The sequence below is a fragment of the Eschrichtius robustus genome, chromosome 13 (assembly GCF_028021215.1).
Source record: "Eschrichtius robustus isolate mEscRob2 chromosome 13, mEscRob2.pri, whole genome shotgun sequence".
NCBI lineage: Eukaryota > Metazoa > Chordata > Mammalia > Artiodactyla > Eschrichtiidae > Eschrichtius > Eschrichtius robustus.
The window spans coordinates 59,531,581-59,552,151 of record NC_090836.1 but is presented as its reverse complement, the minus strand read 5'-3'; the positions used below and the strand labels follow the sequence as shown (position 1 = coordinate 59,552,151).

General features: G+C 38.2%; 1 protein-coding gene across 1 annotated transcript in view; it reads left to right on the top strand.

Moving 5' to 3' along the window:
• PTPRR (protein tyrosine phosphatase receptor type R) overlaps positions 1-20,571 on the top strand; it is a 258,997-nt gene that overhangs the window by 24,448 nt on the left and 213,978 nt on the right. The window lies entirely within an intron of this gene.

Below are 20,571 nucleotides of genomic sequence, written 5' to 3'. Positions count from 1 at the left end.
ACTTGACTCAAATTGCAAGAAATGAAGAGACCCTGAAAGGGAGAGAGTGATGTACAGGGAGGAGAGTTTTCTACAACTGGAGTAGATAAGATGGTTTAGAAGTAATTAATGGAAAATATTCCTAATATCACTGGATAAGCATCACCTTTTATTAATCAAGGCGATGTAATGGGTCCATTTTTGTATTCTTAGGGTATGTAACCAGGCCAGAGGTTCCCAATTTGTGGAAGTATCTTTAAACACATGCTAAGGTTGACACACTGTTTGGACTATAGTCCCTCTCAAGTTTAAAATTACAATAGGAGGATCCACATTAAAACTACAAGTCAGTAGCTAAATGGTTGTTAATTGCACTTCTGCTCCCAACCATGACCAAATATGTTGACTTTTAAGGCAAGATGATTCAATGAAACCATGTTTGCATTTTGGCACCATCTCTATAAACCTAATGTAATTAAAATTAATGAGCTTTTTTCCTTTTCTTTATTTTTTTAATCTACTATATATAGGACACTTAGTATTGAGAATCAAAGATCCATTCATTGATGTTTTCAACTAGCATCCATTCAATATTTATTATGATCTGGCCATCATTCGGGGTATCTAGAAATACCCATCATTTGGGGTATCTACAAGTGAAATGGAGTCTCTAGTTTTGCTTGGGAAATGTCTAGGGAGAAATGTTGGTAAGCCAATAAAAATCATAAATAGAGAACATAAGATGAGCTCTTGTTAAGAGAAAATATGTGGGTCATTTGGCCTCCTGAAATACTTGAACAACTTTTCTGCATTTACATGAGTAACAGATGTTCTGAAGGTGAAAGCCATGCACTCTGTCTATTGAGTGAAGATAAATGATGTTAATGGTGTCGCTGTATCTGGATATGCCTGTGCTAATGCTCAGGCTCAGGAGAGATATTTCCTCTAGTGACCATCATCCACCCATAGTCATCAACTCTTAAAGTTGCTGTGAATTATGGATCAAGAGGTTTGTTCTATCTTGTAATGTCATGTACTGTCTAGTTAATTTAATATTATGGAGAATAAAAGGCATCAGTGAGGAACTCTGGCAGGTCATTTCACTTTTAGCTCATTTGTGGTTTGGAGATTCATGAGGAAGCTGTGCTTTTTCTTTTGGGTGATGGTGACATGAAGGCAATGGGCGATTTTGTGGCATTCGCCTTCCCTAACCTCTCTTGATCTAGTCTCTAACGGTGCCATGGCACTGGTGGCTTGCAACAACCATTGCTAGTGCTAATGTTTCCTGTAATCCACTTACGTTACTTATGCACATGGTGACTTAGTAGGAAAACCAGGGAAGTGGAGTTATTTTTAAATAAATCAATAATTTTCAGCTTACCCAAAAAAGCAGAGGGTCAACATTTAACCAAGTATCAGCGGATTTGAAGGTTCATGCTTTACAGAAAAGAGATTTAGGAATGGAACGTACATGATGAAAGGGAGATATTTCAGCTGCTAAATGATTTTGGTGGAGTAATTGATATGTGTTTGCATACGTTTGTGTGTGTGTAATATATGGTACCAAAAGAATTCTTGTGGTACCAAAGAATTATTCTGTGGCTTAATTTATACCAAAATGAGCAGTATTAATGAGTATTCATTTCCTGAATTGGGGAAATTATTGCGATTTTTTTTTTAGCCAGAGTGAAAAGCCACTCCCAGCTTCCAAAATATACAAGTACATAACTTTTAAATCTTCCTAGCTCAGAGGAGAGATCACTTGTTTCTTTCTCTCTCACTTGTTTCTGACATCATCAAAACCTGAGTTTTAAAATTAAAAATTTAACAGGAACATGAAAGATGCATGTATCCCTCCTCCTTTCCTGATTCCCAATTTCTGGCACAAAGCATTTCATAAGAACATTTGTCCACAAATGAATTTTTTCCTTTATCTTCTTTCTTTTATAGTCAGGAAAATATGCAGTTTATTTATTCCAAGGAGAGGACGGTACAATTAGAATGTTTATCCCAAAGCATTCTAATTATGTTCCAGAGGTTCAATTAAGAAACTGTTATTAAGATTTTTGTGCAGATGCAATATACAGGGAATATGAATGTCCTCAAGGTCAAGGCTGTGGTAGGAGAAAAAAAAATGGCTTTAACCAAATGTGTGCTGAGAATTACATCAATATACATCAGGCCACAAGACTACCACTTTAAGAAGGAGGGAACCTCGGGGTGTGAGGGAAAATGGTAGAGTGGAAGCAGATGCAGGCTTTTCCAGTTCAGCAAGTTCAGCATAGGTTGCTGGGTGAAGAACATTTTAGCTTGGGCAAAGTATGAGAGAACTGAGGAATAGGAAGGCTTTGGAATATAAAGGATGGGGAGATTATGGATTACTCCTTTCCTTGAAGGAAGGAAAATAAAGGGAAGGAATAGGAGGAAAGGAGGAAGAAGGGGAGGAGGATGAGGAAGGAAAGGGGAGAAGAAGGACGGGAGGGGAGGGAAGGGAAAGGGGAAAGGGAAGGGGACAGGAGAGGAAGGAAGGGAGGGATGGAGGGAGGGAAGGAGGGAAGAGAGGGAGAAGGAGAAGGAGGAGAAAAGAGAAGATATAGTGGCAGTTTTGGGGGCAGTGGGAAGACTTCTGTGAGCACATGAGAAGATGATGGGGAGTCTCCAAGAGCCTGAGATGGTCGCTGTGAGATTCCTAGAATCCTGAAGTTTCTTGTCTTGCTCACCACTCACCCAGACCATCACCCAGACAGACATTCTCTTGTTTTTGACACAAAACATTCTTTGCAAAGATTTTTATCAAGTGGTTGATTTCAAAGACCATTAAAGCCAAAAGCTCTGGATAGCTCTGTGTTTCAGTTACATCCTGAGCTCTGGTTTATGCCTCTCCTCAACTTGGTTCTGCTGTTGACCAAGTTTTTGAGTTTCAACTCACAGGTAAACAGATAATTCCTAGATGTGATTTGAAGGGCTTTGAAAGTCTTGCCTTCTCATTTCTTTGCTACAGTAAATAAATTTTGTAGCATTTAGTGTGTTATGTGATGTGGATAAATAATTGTTTTTTAATAGACAAATTAGTTTAATCATAATTTTGTATTAGTATAGTGAATGTCCCAAAAGGTGAGTTTAAGCTGTATAACTACCCCTGGAATTCTTCCATGTCAGGGAAGGCTTAATGGTTAAGAATATTTTGTAGCAAGTGACAAGAACCCAATCAAAACTATAGAACATTTCATGGTTCAAATAACAACACTTCTGTAGTATATCTAGCTTTAGATATAGTTTGATCGAGGGCTCAAATAATTGGCCAGGATCAATCTCCCATCTCTGCTTTCCATGGAGTGACTTTATTCTCAGACTGATTCTGTCTTTTTCATCTTATCACGGTTTCCTGAAACTCCTGGAGTTTTATCTTTGGAGGTTCATATTCAGTGGGAAAGAATGAGTCTTTCACAACTGTCAGTAATATCCTGAGCATCCCTATAGACCAATTTAAGTTAATTACTTACTTCATCCCTGAACAGTTTGTGGCCAGGTGATAAAATAAGGCAAATTATCTCAAACCTAAACCATATGCCTTACCCCGAGAGCATCCCTAAAAACCCATAATCTGTTTATGAGAGGGGAGGTTACCTGAATAAAAATTGGGACACTATTAACAACCAAAGGCAGAATAGACACCAGATAGCAGCTAAATGTATGCTAAAGCAGAGATCTAGACTGAAGTTTTTACTAAGACATGATAGCCCCTTCAAGAAATAATGAGGATACGACAGCTTACAACTTGGCCTCAAGAATATGATTCTTGTACAAAAACATGGGTGACTCAAGTCATACTCTAAACTCTCTGACAGTGGCCCAAAAAGGCAGCAGATTCACTCTGACACAGGAGAAAATTAAGGTACCTGGGCTGTGTCCTAACACCCAGACTATTTGCCTATGAGGACTGTGATTTAGGGCAATCTGTTGGACCCAGGATATTTTATCCCAAGAATGTTTCAAATTTGTGAAAACCACTGTAGCCTGTATACTTCTTGATAGTGACTGCTTATGTGGTCGGGACCAGAAGAGCTACATTAGTACATAGGCTAAGTGAGTTGCTCGTGGTGGGCAAACTCACAGAACATGGGAAGCAAATGCAGGCTTTGGGAAAATTATGAATTATTATGTGTCAAGGGCATTCGGGACCATATAGTAAATACCAAGTCCAAAATACTACATGGGTATAAGACACAAGTCTACTGCAATGTAGGATGTGACTCTGATGCCTTCCAATGCAGTCCTGGGACACTAGACCCAAGTTCCTGGAAGGAATGAATATAAAAGCCTGAGAGAAAAATCTCTGCCATGTTTTTATATGGTAGTACTTTTATTAAAACAATCAAATGTGTAGTTCTTTTCCTTGATTTTCAAATAAAGGTAGTTATATTTTAGAAACTTCTTTCCTGTCTTCCTTGAAAATGGCATTTTTTTCTGTAGACCCTGCCACCTTTATCATTTTGGATTTGGTCTGTGTATTTGTTGTCTATTGTTGCATAACATATTACCTCAACATCTAGCAGCTCAAAACAAGGACTATTTATTACTTCACATAGTTTCTGAAGGTCAGGAATCTGGGAGCAGATTAGTTGTGTAGTTCTGCCTCAGGGCTTACTGCAGTCAAGCTGTCAGGCAGGGCTAAGTCTTTGAAGACTTGACTAAGCTGAAGGATTCACTTCCAAGCTCACTCACATGGCTATTGGCAGGAGGCTTCAGTTTCTCAACACGTGGACCTCTCCACAGGACTGCTCAGACATGGCTTCCCCGAGAATATGTGAGGAGAGAGAGACACCACAGTGCCATGTATGACCTCGTCTTCAAGTCACACACCATCATTTCCACTGTCCTATTCATTAGAAATGAGTTGCTAGGTCTCACCCACACTCATGGGGAGGGGACTGCAGAGGGCATGAATACCAGGAGGCAGGGATCACTGGGGACTATCTTGGAGTTTAGGTGTCACAGTCTTCAAAGCAAAATTGGAGAATCTTTGTATTATGCCATTGCTTGTTATGCACTTCTACCTATAAAGTTCAGGGAACATGAGGATTTAAGGACCTCATATAAACTGCAGGAGAGGTAGCTGTGTGCTGAAACCATATGGCTACTGAAATTGCATCATATATTGTAAAGGTGGAAGAAACTGTGTCAACAAAGAACCTTTGAGCATTAAAAAAAAACCCTCATGATTAGATGACAATTTACAGACAAAAAAAATCAAGGCCCCAAATCAATAACTTTCTCCAGGTTAATCGCTTAATAAAAAGTGCTAGAGGCTGATCAGCTCAGTGCTTTGCAACGACCTAGAGGGGTGGGATAGGGAGGGTGGGAGGGAGACGCAAGAGGGAGGGGATATGGGGATATATGTCTACGTATAGCTGATTCACTTTGTTATACAGCAGCAACTAACACACCATTGTACAGCAATTATACTCCAATACTCCAATAAAGGTGTTAAAAAAAAAATTAATAGAGTCAGGGATCCAAAAAAAAAAAAGTGCTAGAGGCAGAATTCAAATTCAGATTTGTGTGACTTCAAAACTCACACATGTTAATTTTTAATGTAATTTTTAATGTAAGTTAATTTTGTGGTTTGCTTTGGGAAAGTATTATAAATTTTCCCAACAGAAAATTTAACTTTATGAATTATATTCTATTTAAGCTAATGATAATGTAAATTCTCATGCTCTGAAAATACAGTCATCAATAGCTAGGTGTTCATGTTGGAGCCAGAGGTTAAAAGGTGAAAGACCTATAATGGCCATCCTACAGATCATCATAAAAAATGAATTATAATGTCAAATTAGATTTCACTTTAAGAAAGTCTAGAAGAAGAAATTCTGTGATCTACTTCAGGTATCTGGTTAACTTTCTACTCTTTTCTTAACCTAAAGGCTTAATGTTAAACTATAAGAGCTTCTTACATAATCACCTTTCTTTTTAAATCCCAAACGTTTGCATTTTGGAAAACTTTGTGCTTAGATTCTCCAGATATTATTGTACCCCTGCAAAATCATCTTGAAGTGGAAATTCCATTCTTGAGCTTGGCATCCTGACAGTCACAACTGTCACCATCTGTTGCTTTTCTACATTTCTACCTACTAGAGCAGCAAGGAGGATGCTGGAACACATTCTGGAAATGCTAGAGGTCAAGCTTAGGCAATGTCTATGTGAAGTTTCAACACTGGACCACGCAGTACATCTGTTTGTTTTGCATAATTAGACTCAACATTAGGATTATTGACGTCTTAAGAGAACTGGTTTAATGATCATACTAATTGGACATTGGATATTTAGTAATGTTTTTATTTTAACTACAAAAGGAATACATTTTCATAGAGTTTCAGAATATTTAGAAATATAGCAAAGGAAAAGGAGGAATTAAAAATAATCCTTAACTGTTAGATAACAATGTCATCTTGATGTATGTATCTATATGGTCATTTATATATATGTGGATGTAGACCATTTTTTATAAAAATATGCAATCTGCATGCATAAGGTTTTATAGTTTTTTTTACTTAGTTTATATTATGGACACTTCTCCATGTCATTAACTATCTTTATATAGCATCACTTTTATGAGCTGCTAAAAATTCCATTGTGTAATAGATTTTACAGTTTTATGTATTGACATATTCCCAACACATTCAGTAAGTTAAGGCAACTAATTCTGAGAAGGAGAAATAAATGTTGAATATATCAAATAGAGTATTTTTTTTCATTGCAACTACCTACTTAATATTGAGAGAATTTAGAGAGCTTATCTTAAGGGAAACTACTTTCTTTATGAACTCTCTATATAATTGTAATATGGGATCTATTTTTTTGCACTTGCCAAATTATGCGTGTTCTATAGACCTTAAATCTGAAGCAAGGGAAATATTTAAAGCAGTCAAAGAAGTTAGCAGGACAAAAAAAAGGATGTTCTGTTAAGAGCATATTCCATTTCAGGACTTTTCATTGAAGAAGATGGAAAGTGCTGTGTCTCATTATGTTAGAGCTTAAAAACTCTTCTTTTAGTCCAAACTTTTCACAATAATGTATAAACAAATGGAGTCTGCAGATAAACAAAGAGGATATCTTTTCTTTGGAGCAAATATTTACTTGTCTAAAAATTACCTTTGGTTTTCTAGTTGTTAAGAACTGTTCTCTTGCACCCTCTGTGAATGACTTTGTACCTCTTTCTTTCTTTCCTTTCTTCTTTCTCTGTTCCTCTCTAATCATAAATACCTATAAATCATTCTTAGTTTTTTTTTTTTTTCTGTACAATGCTATATTTAAAGTCTAACTACCAATGGATAGTTAAACTGGGCTTTCTGGGCATCTGGCCTTGCCAGTGCATGATGGGATTGGCACCATTCAGCATATGACTTAGTTTTCTCAAGATGATCCCTGTAACTCAGATGGTAGATACAATTTGTTCCTTTCTCTCGTTTTAAGAAAACATAGGAGCTAAAAGTCTCTAGAAGGTTGTCTCCCTAAGCAAAGTTATGAAGCTTACTCATTGGTAACTTTTATCTTTAGTAACTGAGCACAGCACAGCTGCTGCTTCATACCATGGCTGACCACGTGGCCGCCCAGGAATCAAAGGTTCTTATCCCCTGCCCTTTCATCCTTTTTCTTCCCAAACCACATGTTTTCGTGAACCAGAACTGTTATAGCAAATTCCACTTCTAACACTAAGAAGCAAAGGAAGAATTCCTCCTGTGTTTCTCCTCTACTCTCTACATTACTCTCAATACTTCACTCATGACATTTCTGGCCACCAAATGTGAACAGGGGGCGAATTGCCATACCAAGCAATTCTGCGACACCAGCTGGGTATCCCACAATTTAATTCAGTTCTGACACTATCTACTTGGAGAGAACATCAGATCCCACAGGTTAAGGGCTCTCCTATAAGACTGCCCTACCCCTTCCACTTCAGGTGCCAATCACAAATCCAGGTTGTTACCTGTGTTCCTGATCAACTGGCTATAAACTGGAGATCCCACGACCCCTTTATTGGGTTTAATTCATTTGCTGGAGTGGCTCACAGAACTCAGGATAACATTTTACTCACTAGATTACCAGTTTATCATAAAAAATATAACTTGGGAAAAGGCAAATGGAAAGATGCAAAGGGCAAGTTATGTGAGACGGGGCACAGCGCTTCCCTGCCCTCTCTGGGTGAGCCACTCTCCAAGCACCTCCACCAACCTGGAATCTCTCCAAACCCTGTTCTTTTGGGTTTTTATAGAGGCTTCATTCCATAGGCACGATTGATTAAATCGTTGGTCATTGGTAATTGATTCAACCTCCAACCCTTCTCCCTTCCCTAGAGGCTGGGGGATTGGACTGAAAATTCTGTCCCTCTCATCATTAGGTTATTTCTCCTGGCAACGTGCCCTCATCTTTAGGGGGATGGGTGGTCCAAAAGTCACCTCATTAACATAAAGTCAGGTGTGGGTGAAAGGGCTTGTTATGAATAACAAAATATACCCCTTTCACCTTCATGACTTGAGTTAGTTCAGGAACTGGGAACAAAACTAAATTAGGAAAGATGTTTCCATTGCTCTTATGTAGGAAACTATAAGGGTGCCAGGAACTGTGGGTGAAGACCAAAATATTTTTTCTTATTATAAATCACAGTATCGCAGCACCTTAGCCATTTATCATTGTGTTTTCATAGAGGAGATGAGTCATTATCTTCTACTTTATACATTTTCCAAATTTTCTTTTTGAAGTATGAAAGTATAATCCAGCCATTATTCATAGCCCAAGTTGCTTCTTTCCTTACGTGTCTGCTACATTTGTACCAACTGAATCCAGAAAAATAAATCAAGAGGACATCATCAACTTTACATATCTTTCAATTTAGCCTACATTTTCATATGATTTAGTCATTTAACTGAAACAGTAAGTTAGCAACAGAAAACTTCAAAGAAACAAGAAGAAAAAAGACCTCCTTTTGAGGGATAGGCCAAATGTTCACAGACAGTTCCTAAGATTGCAGGGAGCGATGTTTGTGAGATTTGTTTGCTCTCCTTTCTGGAAATGACAGCCATGTGATACAAATTCCAAGAGAGCTGGAAAGACTTAGAGAACACTGAGAATATGAATTAAGACAATCAGGGCTAACAGTCTTAATCCCAGATTTCCTGGATTGCATTTATGAATGTCTTTCATTTATTCTGAATATCTTGGGGCTCTATATGTGTTCTTGTGTCTATAGTTCAAAAGCCTCCTAATTTTCTAATAATGGGAGCATTACTGACCTAGTGAAGCTGCACTGTTTAAGAATTTGACTACTTTTCCTGCCTGAAAACATAGCAACTAGAATTAGGTGTTTAACCAGAACAAGTTAACATGTGGTTCATTGTGCTTTAAGCCATTAAGTTGCTTAGAACTGGTCTGTTTTTTAAATAGGAATTATTGGGCAGCAAATAGCAAAATCTGTATGGAATAGGCCTCTATGCAAATTCTTTGAAAGTAGACTTTTAGAAATCAGCAATCATTTTTTTATGGGCAAATGAATGTCTTAAAATTTCTTCATGTATGACAAGTGATGGTATCATCTTTATTCTTAAACATAATTTTTGAAATTACAAGATCAACTGAATAAAATCAAGTCTATGCCAAGCTGGATTATGAAAAATAGCCAAGTTATAGAAAACAATATATTTCTGGTGAGTAACCAGTAGAGATAAATTATGGAGACTGGAGAAGGAACTGAGAATAAGTAGGGGCAACTGTATCCTCAGACATGCAAAAGGTTTGATGAACACCTAATACTTGCTCCTTGAAACTTTCATTCATTCAGAAATATCATTGAGTATCTCCTATGTCTTAGGCAGTAAAGTAGGCTCTGGTGATACAAGAGTGGCAAGATAAACAAGATCATTGCAGCTGTGTAGTTCACATTCTGATAGGAGAAAGACAGTAAAATAAGTTGAGCAATTGAAGATATTTCAGATGGTGGTAAGTGCGATGAAGAAAACAAAATGAAATTACGTGGCAGAGAGGAAGTGGTGGGGACTATGTTAGATTGGATATTGAGGGATTCTATTGTATATTCAGGGATACTTAGGGATTGGATCAAGGTATAGCTCCCAAACGGAAGCTGTGTGGTAGTAGCATAACTTTGGAGTCAGCAGAACTGTGTTGGAATCCCAAATGAGGTACTTATTAATTGTGTTTCCTTCAGGGACTTACTTAACATCTCTGTATTTCACTTTCCTCATTTGTAAAAACAGTGATACTAATAATACACATCCTATGATATTCATGTGGGAATTGAATGAGATAAAGCATTCAAAGCACTTAGCATCATGCCTGACACATAGTAAGATCCTTATAAAAACTGACTGCTATTATTAGCATTATATGAAACAATGGAAAATCTAGTCTTAGTACCAAGAATACTTGTATTTCTCCTGAGCCACTGGCTTATAATTGTATCTTTTAAATGCTGTGAATCATGTTTCCCTCTTTCTCTTGACTGCTGAAAAGCTGAGAGCCAAATTTGTGGTCTACCTCTAGCAAATAGAGAGAACTTTATTGAGGGCCTTATTTATTTTGTGAACTAACCTCATTCTTGGCTGGTTGTTTTCTTTTCTTCACTCATTTTCCTTCTAATTCAATTTCCTCATTTCCTTACTTTTTATTCACTTTTATTTTGTATTGTATGTGTTTTTGTAAGCTGCCATAAATCCTTTGTGTAATATGTTCTGTCTAAACAAATAGTCACTACAACAAAGTAGAAATCAGTATGGACAAGTTGAGTCTGAATGCTACACAGCAGGAAATCCCTTTCCAAGGAGAATTTGTTTACCCCTTGGGTTTGAAAAAATAAGAAAATATAATTCATATTTTAAAATTACAATGTGTATGATGATCTGTTTGGCTCACTGCTCAGCCGGCCCCAACCTCAACCCAATCCCAATGTCATGGACCAATCTTCATTCCCGTCGTGAGCAGTTTAAGACAGTGGGAACAGAATGGTTTTAGAAGGAGATGTCTGGCGTTCACATTCCTGTTCTGCCACTGACTACCTTTGAGATCTTGGGCAAGTCAGTGAACATTTCTGAGTCTTTGTTTTTCCATTTTAATGACAATTGTAATATCTGACCTGGCTACCTTCTTTGGCTCTTTCTAGGACCAGTGAATGTGTTCTGTAAAGCATAGCACATTGTCATAATGTCAGCTGGCACAGTCATGGTGGTGGTGGTGGTGGTGATGATGGTGATGGTGATAATCAGCAGGTTGTCAGTTTTGTTGCTGATCTACTCTGATCTTGGGGTAAAATCCCAGTACTGTAATGGGCTTCTTGCCTTCATATACATACCTAGGAGGTACCCCTCACACTGTAGCTTAAGCCAACAGCATCCCCTGAAGCTGTGCATCACACAGCCCACGCAACCACACGTGGCGGCCCTGACTAAAACCCTCCTTAAGTTCCATTGCTAATTACCTGGGTTCTTGACATCACCTTCCTTTCTTGAGTGTCTGCTTTGTTCAGCCAACCGGCACTTCAGTTTCTCTGAGCCTGGAAACCTGCCTTATTACTAGTTCTGTCTTTGACCTCGGATGTCACAGCCAGCCCACACCTCTACCTCCTGGTAGCTTTTCATGTTGCCATTGGCCATGTCTTGTGAAACTCCCACCTGCTATTCTCATCTGCTGAAAGCCTAACCATCTCTTCTGTCAGCCAGAATGTCCTAACACCTGCTCCGTGTTCACCTCTTGTCACGCTCCCAGATGCAATGCCTTCTTTTTGCCTAGAATTTTCTGAAGTAAAATAATGTATTAATTGCTGTCAGGATCTTAACATTTGCTGTATTGTCAGTAGTTTCTGTTACAAAAAAAAGACTTTTATTTTTTAAAGGTGTTATTAATCCAAATGCAGACTAACTTATTGATAACCTAATAATTTATTAATAACCTCATCATTTATTCCTAATTTATTAGAGAAGATTGGGTAATAAGGATTCCACACATATAAACACACACTCTAGGTAATTGAAGCTTACCTTTATAATTATGTAGGGATGTGAATCTTTTAAATTTATATTACACATTTCTTTATTTTAAATGCATATATAGTGTTTTTAATTGTTTTTTTAAAAATTGGGTCAGACTCTACAGCTTGCTTTGCTTAATAATAACAGGTCATAGATATACCTTGAAGTCTTTAGATATAAATTTGACTTATTTCTTCTAAACAGAAGACTAATTCTAAATAATTTAAAATTTTGAAGTTTGTATATACCACATTTTCTTAAACTATTCCTCAGTTTCAGTGTACATTCGGTTGTTCTTTATGTGTTTTGTAATTGCCACGACAAAATTGCTGCAATAAATGTCTTTAATATACACCCTTAGAGAAAAAAGAACATATATATGTATGTGTGTATATGTGTGTATATATATTTACACACATATGTGCTTATACATATAGTATGTACATAAGTATATATTGTTCATTTATGTATTTTTATATATATGAATAAGAGATTTTCAAAAGAGATTATTTATCCCAAGAATATTTAATATATTACCAAATTATTATTTTCTGGACAGTTGTAGCAATTCACCCTCTGACCAGTAATGTATAAAGACACCTGACTGTTTCAAAATCTCTCCAGCAGCAGCTGATTGTTGATTCTTTTTCATTTTTGCTGATCTGGGGAGGGGGGGAAGAACTACACCTCGTTATTGCTTACATTTACATTTCGTGACCATGTAAAAGACTGAGCATCTCTCATGTGTGTTGAATATTTGGATTTCCTCTCATACAATTGCTTATTTGTAACTTGTGTATCAGGTTAATTATCTTTTTCTTAACAATTTGTAGAATCTCTGTTTATTGAGATATAATCCCTTTGCCATATGGGTTGCATAGATTTATTTTGAGATTCTCATTTCTCTTTTTTTATGGTGTATTTTGCTGTACAAAATTTTAATTGTTTTGTGTTCAAACGTTTATATTTGCCTCCTTTTAAAAATAACTTTCTTGTGGCTGTCTCTTTTTTTTCTACTTAACGATATATCATGGTCATTTTTACAAGGCACATTTAACTCTTTCATTTATCTTTCCCTAGTTTCTTTATATGTGGATAAGCTTGTGCATGCATAGTTCTACATAAGTGAGAAATCATTTTATTTTTATTGTAATCATTCTTGTTTAGTATGTTTTGTGTTTTCCTTCCCCTGTCCTCCTTCCCTTCATCCACTTTATCTTCTTCTGTTGAACCCCCATATTCTCCTGGTCATTCATACTAAGAACCTAATATGTATCCTTTTATTTATTTTCTTCATGCTCATATAATCCACACACACATACATATCCATATATATGCATGATCACACACATATATGTACATGTATACATATACCTATATTGGAATTTTTGTCATTTTATGTTCCACAAAAATGGTATGTTACAAATACTTCTTTGCTCTTTTTTCCTTTCTGTCCCACTGATACTCATGGAAAACTTTTCTAGTCAATGGTCATACTACTTCATGATGTGGTTATACCATAATTTATTCAACCCTTTCTCTATTCGTAGTAATTCACATTGTTTCCACCCTTATTTTTGGCCCTATTAATAATGTTATAAAAACATCTTTGTACATATGCTGCTACATGCTAGTGCTTTTATTTCTACAGAATAGATTCCCAAAAGTGATATTGCCAGACTGAAGTAGTATATAGCTGGATTTGTTTCCCAAAAGACAGTAGTAATTTGCATTTCTACCCATAAGTACTAAGTAGCCACCCTTCATCCCTATCAGCAGCGATGTTATCAGTATTTTTGTGACTGATAGGTATAAATTTATATCTCATTATTACTTCTAGTTTCTTAAAGACGCTACAAAGAATAACTTGCCCTTTCTGGATGACGGCAGATCAGTTGATTTCCTTTATTACATTGTGCAGTCTGTTAGTTTTGTGAGCTTCCTTACTCCTCTGAATGTCTCAGTGTCACTGGCTGTACCTGCCTCCATCCTACCTGCTTGGTTGTCTCTGATATGTTTGAAAAGTTTGGACCTTAAAACCAGAGGACAGCATTTGCCCTAAACATTTAAACATCAGCCAATAAACTCTCAATGAAGACCCAAAGAGTACCGTTTATGAGTTTAGCTTGATACTTCAATAATTATTCAGTTCTTAAGAAAAATTTGTTTTCCAAAAAGTTAGCTAATGAGCAGCAGTTAAAAGGCTGGGGTCTGTTATTTATAACCACTGGACACCATTTTCAGTGTGCTTGGGGTATTAATAGCCTCAGAACCCACTTATCACACAGCAAGAAAAATGTATAACCTCAAATCACCAGCTTAGAAAAGGGTGATCACCTCCATCATGACATACTGACAGATTCTTTAATGACAAACTCTGTTTGTCACTCACTCTCCCTGCATCCTGCCACCACATCACTGAAATTTACAGACTCTGGTCTTTACAGTGTCCTGAGTGTTGGTGTCTGTGAACATTTATTTTCTTTCTTACCTCCCCTGACCATGTCCCTGGTATCGTCTCAGGGTAAAGTTGTAGCCTAGACAAATGACCCCAGTAGAAGATAGCGAAGATGGCTCACAAAAGGAGAGAGAATACATGCTGAGTGTGGTCCTGTACACCCAGCCCTCTCCCAGGGAATGGAGTCTTTGTCAAAGGATTCCATAGGTTCATGCATAGTCAGAAAATCCTTCAGCTATTTTGGTTCCATAGGTTCATGCATAGTCAGAAAATCCTTCAGGTATCTTAAAGACTTTTTTCATTGATCATTTAAATTCCTTTTGCTTTGATTTTAGAATCAACGAAGGTGACTTCTGTTCAAGACTAGCCCTCCCATCCAGCTTAACTTCAGGATGAAAATACTCCAAAGAAAATGGGTTTTAATAATTCTGGTTCCCAAGAAATTAAAAAAACAAAAACAAATAACAAAAAAAGAATTCTGGTTCCTGTGCAATCACTTCTCTTTGTAAATGAAATCACTAGACACCCAGCTCTCCCAGGCATCTTGATTGGCATGCGTTCTCTCAGGGTTCCATCACAATCTAGGCACTGGCAAGAGGAGTAAAGTCTCAAAGCTCAGTTCCACAAGTTGGCAGCCTGATCAATTTACCACACAGTGCAGTCTGGCCTGTTCCCACCACTTGATCTTTAAATTTGCACAAGTACTAGTAGAGGAAGTGGTCTTACACACCACCTACCTGTCTAACTCACTTATTTTTCAGATAGGCCCAGAAATATGAGGTGGCTCACTTGAGACTGAAAGCTCATCACGGACTGAGAATCTTGAACCAGATCACCTGAATCTCAATTTTTCTCATGAAAAATGAGGATATTAATGTCTGTTCCGTTTCCCTCACAAGGATTTTGGTGAGGAACAAATGAATCAATGCATATGAAAACACTTTGAAATAGTTGTTTTATGCACCAATGTCAGGTATCATAAAATGGTTTTAAAGTTCAGTGTTGTATTTCTTGTAGTAGGAATCTCTGGATGGATTATAATAGCCACCATTTATTGAGATACTATCTATGAACAAGCCCTCTACCAAACTTATTACATTTAGAGGTTTTTATTGTCACACCTCTACCCTTGCCCAAAAAGAATGGAATAGTTGACTTGTTAGGCATCAGGATGTTTCTGCCATCTTTTTTTAAAAAGACATTTAAGATGGGAAATATGTCATGGAGAAAAGATTTGAACTCAGGCAGACCCTTCCAGCGTCTGTGCACTGAACTCACCTGTCTTTGTGAAGCCTATTTTATGTGCCACTATATGACCTTCTATAGAAATGAGTAAATATTTTTACAAACATGAAATAAAAACTCTTTCTGAACATAAAGTTATATTTACGGGGCTTCTCTAGTGGCACAGTGGTTAAGAATCCGCCTGCCAATGCAGAGGACACGGGTTCGAGCCCTGGTCCGGGAAGATCCCACATGCCACGGAGCAACTAAGCCCGTGTGCCGCAACTACTGAAGCCCGCGCGCCTAGAGCCCGAGCTCCGCAGCAAGAGAAGCCACTGCAATGAGAAGCCTGCGCACCACGACGAAGAGTAGCCCCCTCTCGCCGCAACCAGAGAAAAGCCCGCGCGCGGCAACTAAGACCCAATGCAGACAAAAAAAAAGTTCTATTTACATCCACATTTTAAATGACTTTTTTTTTTAAAATTTTATTTATTTATTTATTTATGGCTGTGTTGGGTCTTCGTTTCTGTGCGAGGGCTTTCTCAAGTTGTGGCAAGTGGGGGCCACTCTTCATCGCGGTGCGCGGGCCTCTCACTATCGCGGCCTCTCTTGTTGCAGAACACAGGCTCCAGATGCGCAGGCTCAGTAATTGTGGCTCACGGGCCTAGTTGCTCCGTGGCATGTGGGATCTTCCCAGACCAGGGCTCGAACCCGTGTCCCCTGCATTGGCAGGCAGATTCTCAACCACTGCACCACCAGGGAAGCCCCTTAAGTGACCTTTAAAAGATAGAGTGAACTTTAAAAAAAATTACATATCACTTCAGTTCTGTTCATGGTCTTTATGAAAAATCTATATGAGTTCCAAGTTAAAAAGTCAGGTTATTCAATTTATTTCCATGAGTTTTTGTTCAGAAAGATGAAATCTATGTTTTCAAAAATAAGTTTAAAAGAGCCACTCTGAAAGCTCGTATTGTTACTTCTCTGAATTCTTTCAGATTTCTCCACTGACCATTATTATTCTCTTTACGAAAATGAGGCCAAGGTGTGATATGAAGCGAAGAGAGATCCCTGCCCCCAAATATATACTCTGTCACAGTCTACATTTCCACCAGTAGAGGATAATTTAATAATGGCACTGAATTTCCAGGTTATCTGGGGTGAATAAAGTCTTGATATCTAGCAATACTCAGGTACTGAGATAATCCCCATATAAATTTTCCAGATATTGCCACCAAATTGATTATTTGTGTAGCGTGCCTTATTGATCCTGGCATGATGATGTGTATTGCTGTACATGAGGGGCTGTAGATCCCTAGCCTTGTCCCAAAGGAATAAATGAGTCTTCAGATAACATAATCTTGCCCACAAAGAGAGTGATCTAGGCCTGGAATATTCTTTAAGTTGGGCTAAATCAGGCCTGGGGTTAGTGGAGATCTGAAGAGTCAGAGTGGGAAGTACAGGGTGCGGACACCTAAGAGGTGGCAGTGAGGGTGATTTGATGTAGGGATGGCTCTGAAGACAAACAGCTCCTATATCCTTCTTTTCCCTCAGGCTGAGTTTGGCGCTGTTGACTTTTTTAGCAAAGTGTCCATTAGTCAGAGGGCTCACATGCTCCAGGTCTGTGAACTGAAGTTAGCCCACAGATGAGTCTGTTGGCTCCGGGGATGTGGTGGAAGTCCCAGGGGAAGGCCTTCAAGCAGGGCCTGCAACTCAGTCGGCACTAGCCCTACAGATGGTACATCCCTCTTCCTTTACTCCTTGGGTTTCCTGCCTGGCTCCTGAAATCTTTCGAGTTTGTGACATTGGTTTTGGATTTCTATATTCCAAGTGTTGGCTGTACTTTTAATCCCTTCCAAAATTTGTTCACGTCCTTTGCCTGTTTTTTCAGGATCAAATCTGTGAATTCACACCATTTTACATGTCCTCTGATCAGTTAATGCAGTAAACCTTGAAAACCTTGGTGCAAATGTCACTGTGAATCTTTGCAAAGCCTGAAGGCTGCTGAATGCTATAAGCACATAGTCGGAAGCTGCGATAATTAAGCCCTTCTTTAACAAGCTCTAGGAACACACTGTGTGTATTGTACATGATGGTTGTCGGGATGGCTTAAGGATGGTAGACTTTTCTAGAAGCCTCTCATTCTTCTGACAAGTTCAAGATACTGAACTTAATCACATCTGCAGGGACCCTTTTGCCCTGTAAAGTCACATTCATAGGAGGAAGATGTTGACATCGTTAGGGGCCTATTATTCAGCATACCACAGTCACTGATCCTGGTGATTTCTCCATTGGTGATGATACCCCACTTTGGGCAGCTCAGGACTGCCCCAGCATCTCCTGAGACACAGCATTCAGAGTTTCCCTCATGTGTACCTCCTCAAGGCAAGAGTGTGAGTGGCAATGCCAATTTGTGCTTCTTGCTGTCAAACAGGACTTTCAGTTTGGTAGACCTCAATCTGGATGCAGCCCACAGATAAATTTTGAATACACTTCAGTGCATTTTTTCTTAAGTTGAGGGTTTTATACAAAAATTGGCATTTCGAGTATTTCTTTAAAAATTGGGATACCCCAGCAATCCCACCCCTGGACATATATCTGGAGAAAACCATAATTCTAAAAGATACATGCACCCCAATGTTCATTGCAGCACTATTCACAATAGCCAGGACATGGAAGCAACCTACATGTCCATCAGCAGAGGAATGGATAAAGAAGATGCGGTACCTATGTACAATGGAATATTACTCAACCATAAAAAAGAACGAAATAATGCCATTTGTAGCAACATGGATGGACCTAGAGATGCTCATACTGAGTGAAATAAGTCAGACAGAGAAAGACAAATATCATGATACCCCTTATATGTGGAATCTAAAAACAGGCTACAAATGAACTTATCTACAAAACTGAAATAGAGTTATAGATGTAGAAAATAACCTTACAGTTACTGGGGGCTAAGTGGGGGAGGGAGGGATAAATTGGAAGATTGGGATTGACACATATACACTACTATATATAAAATAGATAACTAATACGGACCTACTGTATAGCACAGGGAACTCTACTCAATACTCTGTAATGGCCTATATGGGAAAACAATATAAAAAAAGTGGATATAGGTATTTGTATAACAGATTCACTTTGCTGTACACCTGAAACTAATACAACATTGTAAATCAATTATACTCCAATAAAAAATGTTTTTAAAAAGAACCAGAAAAAAAATAAATATAAATTAAAAAAAATTTTTTTTTAAATTGGGAGATCTGGCATCACAGTGCCGTGTTTTCAAATGGCTGCATTAACAGCTTCCACTTTTCCACTTTAGACAGAGTTTGTGCTTTCCCATTCATCGTAGTCCCTGATACTGTCTGATGATGAATTACACTGGCCTGTTTCACTTCTTTTAACTGTTTGGACCCTGTAGTTTAAGTATCGGAGTTTACAATCATGATTCTCAAACCACAGCATTAACATACATATTAGAGAACATTTGTTCAGATAATTAAGGCAGGGACAGTAGCTTTCTCTATATGTACTAGAAAACTTTGTGTTAATCCTTGGGTATCCGGGCTAAGCAGAGAATGATCCTTGTCATCCAGCATCAACCTGACATTTGCAGATCGGTTGGATTTTCCCTTTGGCTATTTCTTTTTTCAGCCTGACTTGCGGCCTTTGATCCACCAACACCTGGGCCAAGCATTCCTAATCATCAGTTTAATATTTCCATTGCACTGGAGGCAAAATTTTCTACCTGTCATTGGGAAAGTGACCATCCTTTCCCTCTTCCTAAGACTGTCTCATAAGTATATCAGTTTCTTAAAATTTAGAATCTACTTTATTCCAAATAAAGACTTTCATCCTCTTTATGTCCACAGTCTCAGAGAGTGACTGGCATATAGTGGATGACTTATGAATATATACTGAATGAATGAATAAATGATGGTAATGACATATTCATAATGGTAGCTAACATTTATGAGAACTTATTTATAAATGAATGTTGCATATTTAAATGAGTTAGCAATTGCAATCGCTGTGACGGCTTGCCTTCCCATAGGCCCTGGAAAAGCAACCCTATCGATCATGTGACCCTCTGTTCCTGGCCACAGCTGATGGGACCACAGAAAGACTTCTAAGCCAAGGACACCCTATCCTTAACCTGACCAGGAACCCACGACATGGCCTGTTGCAAAGGGCACTCCCAAGAAATGAACCTAGCCCTTTAGGGTTTTTTCATTTTGAGAACTCAAATCAAGAGAAATGGTCTGTCTAAAGTTGGCAGCAGATGCTTGAGCAAATGGGTCATGCTATGGATTAGGGACCAACTCCCAGTCTGGCTACATGCAAAATGATTATGCAGAAATAGCGCAGCGACTGAGGGATGGAGGAGAATCTCAGTTCCTGATTTTCCAGTGAGCAGTTACGTTTTACATGAGGCTTGGCTCTTTTGGGATGGCTCTGAAATTATCTTTTGTATCCTTACAATTTTGCTTCATCTGCCTTTAATTCAGAGAGGCTATCGTTAAAACACTCGCCCAGAATGTTGCCTTAATCTGGGATCCTAGTATGACAGGAGAATTTAATGAAGGAGAGATTGTCAAATAGCATTGTGGCCAAAGTGAAGATCAAAGGAAACCAAGAATTCTGACGGCTTCATACTCCCAGCAAGTCGTTCTGAACAGGGACTCAACCATTTTAAGTGCTGAATGTTTTTCAACGAGTGGCTGTTCCTGAGTCATTCCATTCTGAACGGGAAAAAAGTAATAAAAGTACCTGGGAAATACTTCACCCTCTTATAAAGCAAAAAGAAATGATAACGACTGGTTCGTTAGAATCATTGGACTGAAAAGGATGTCAATTAAACAAAAA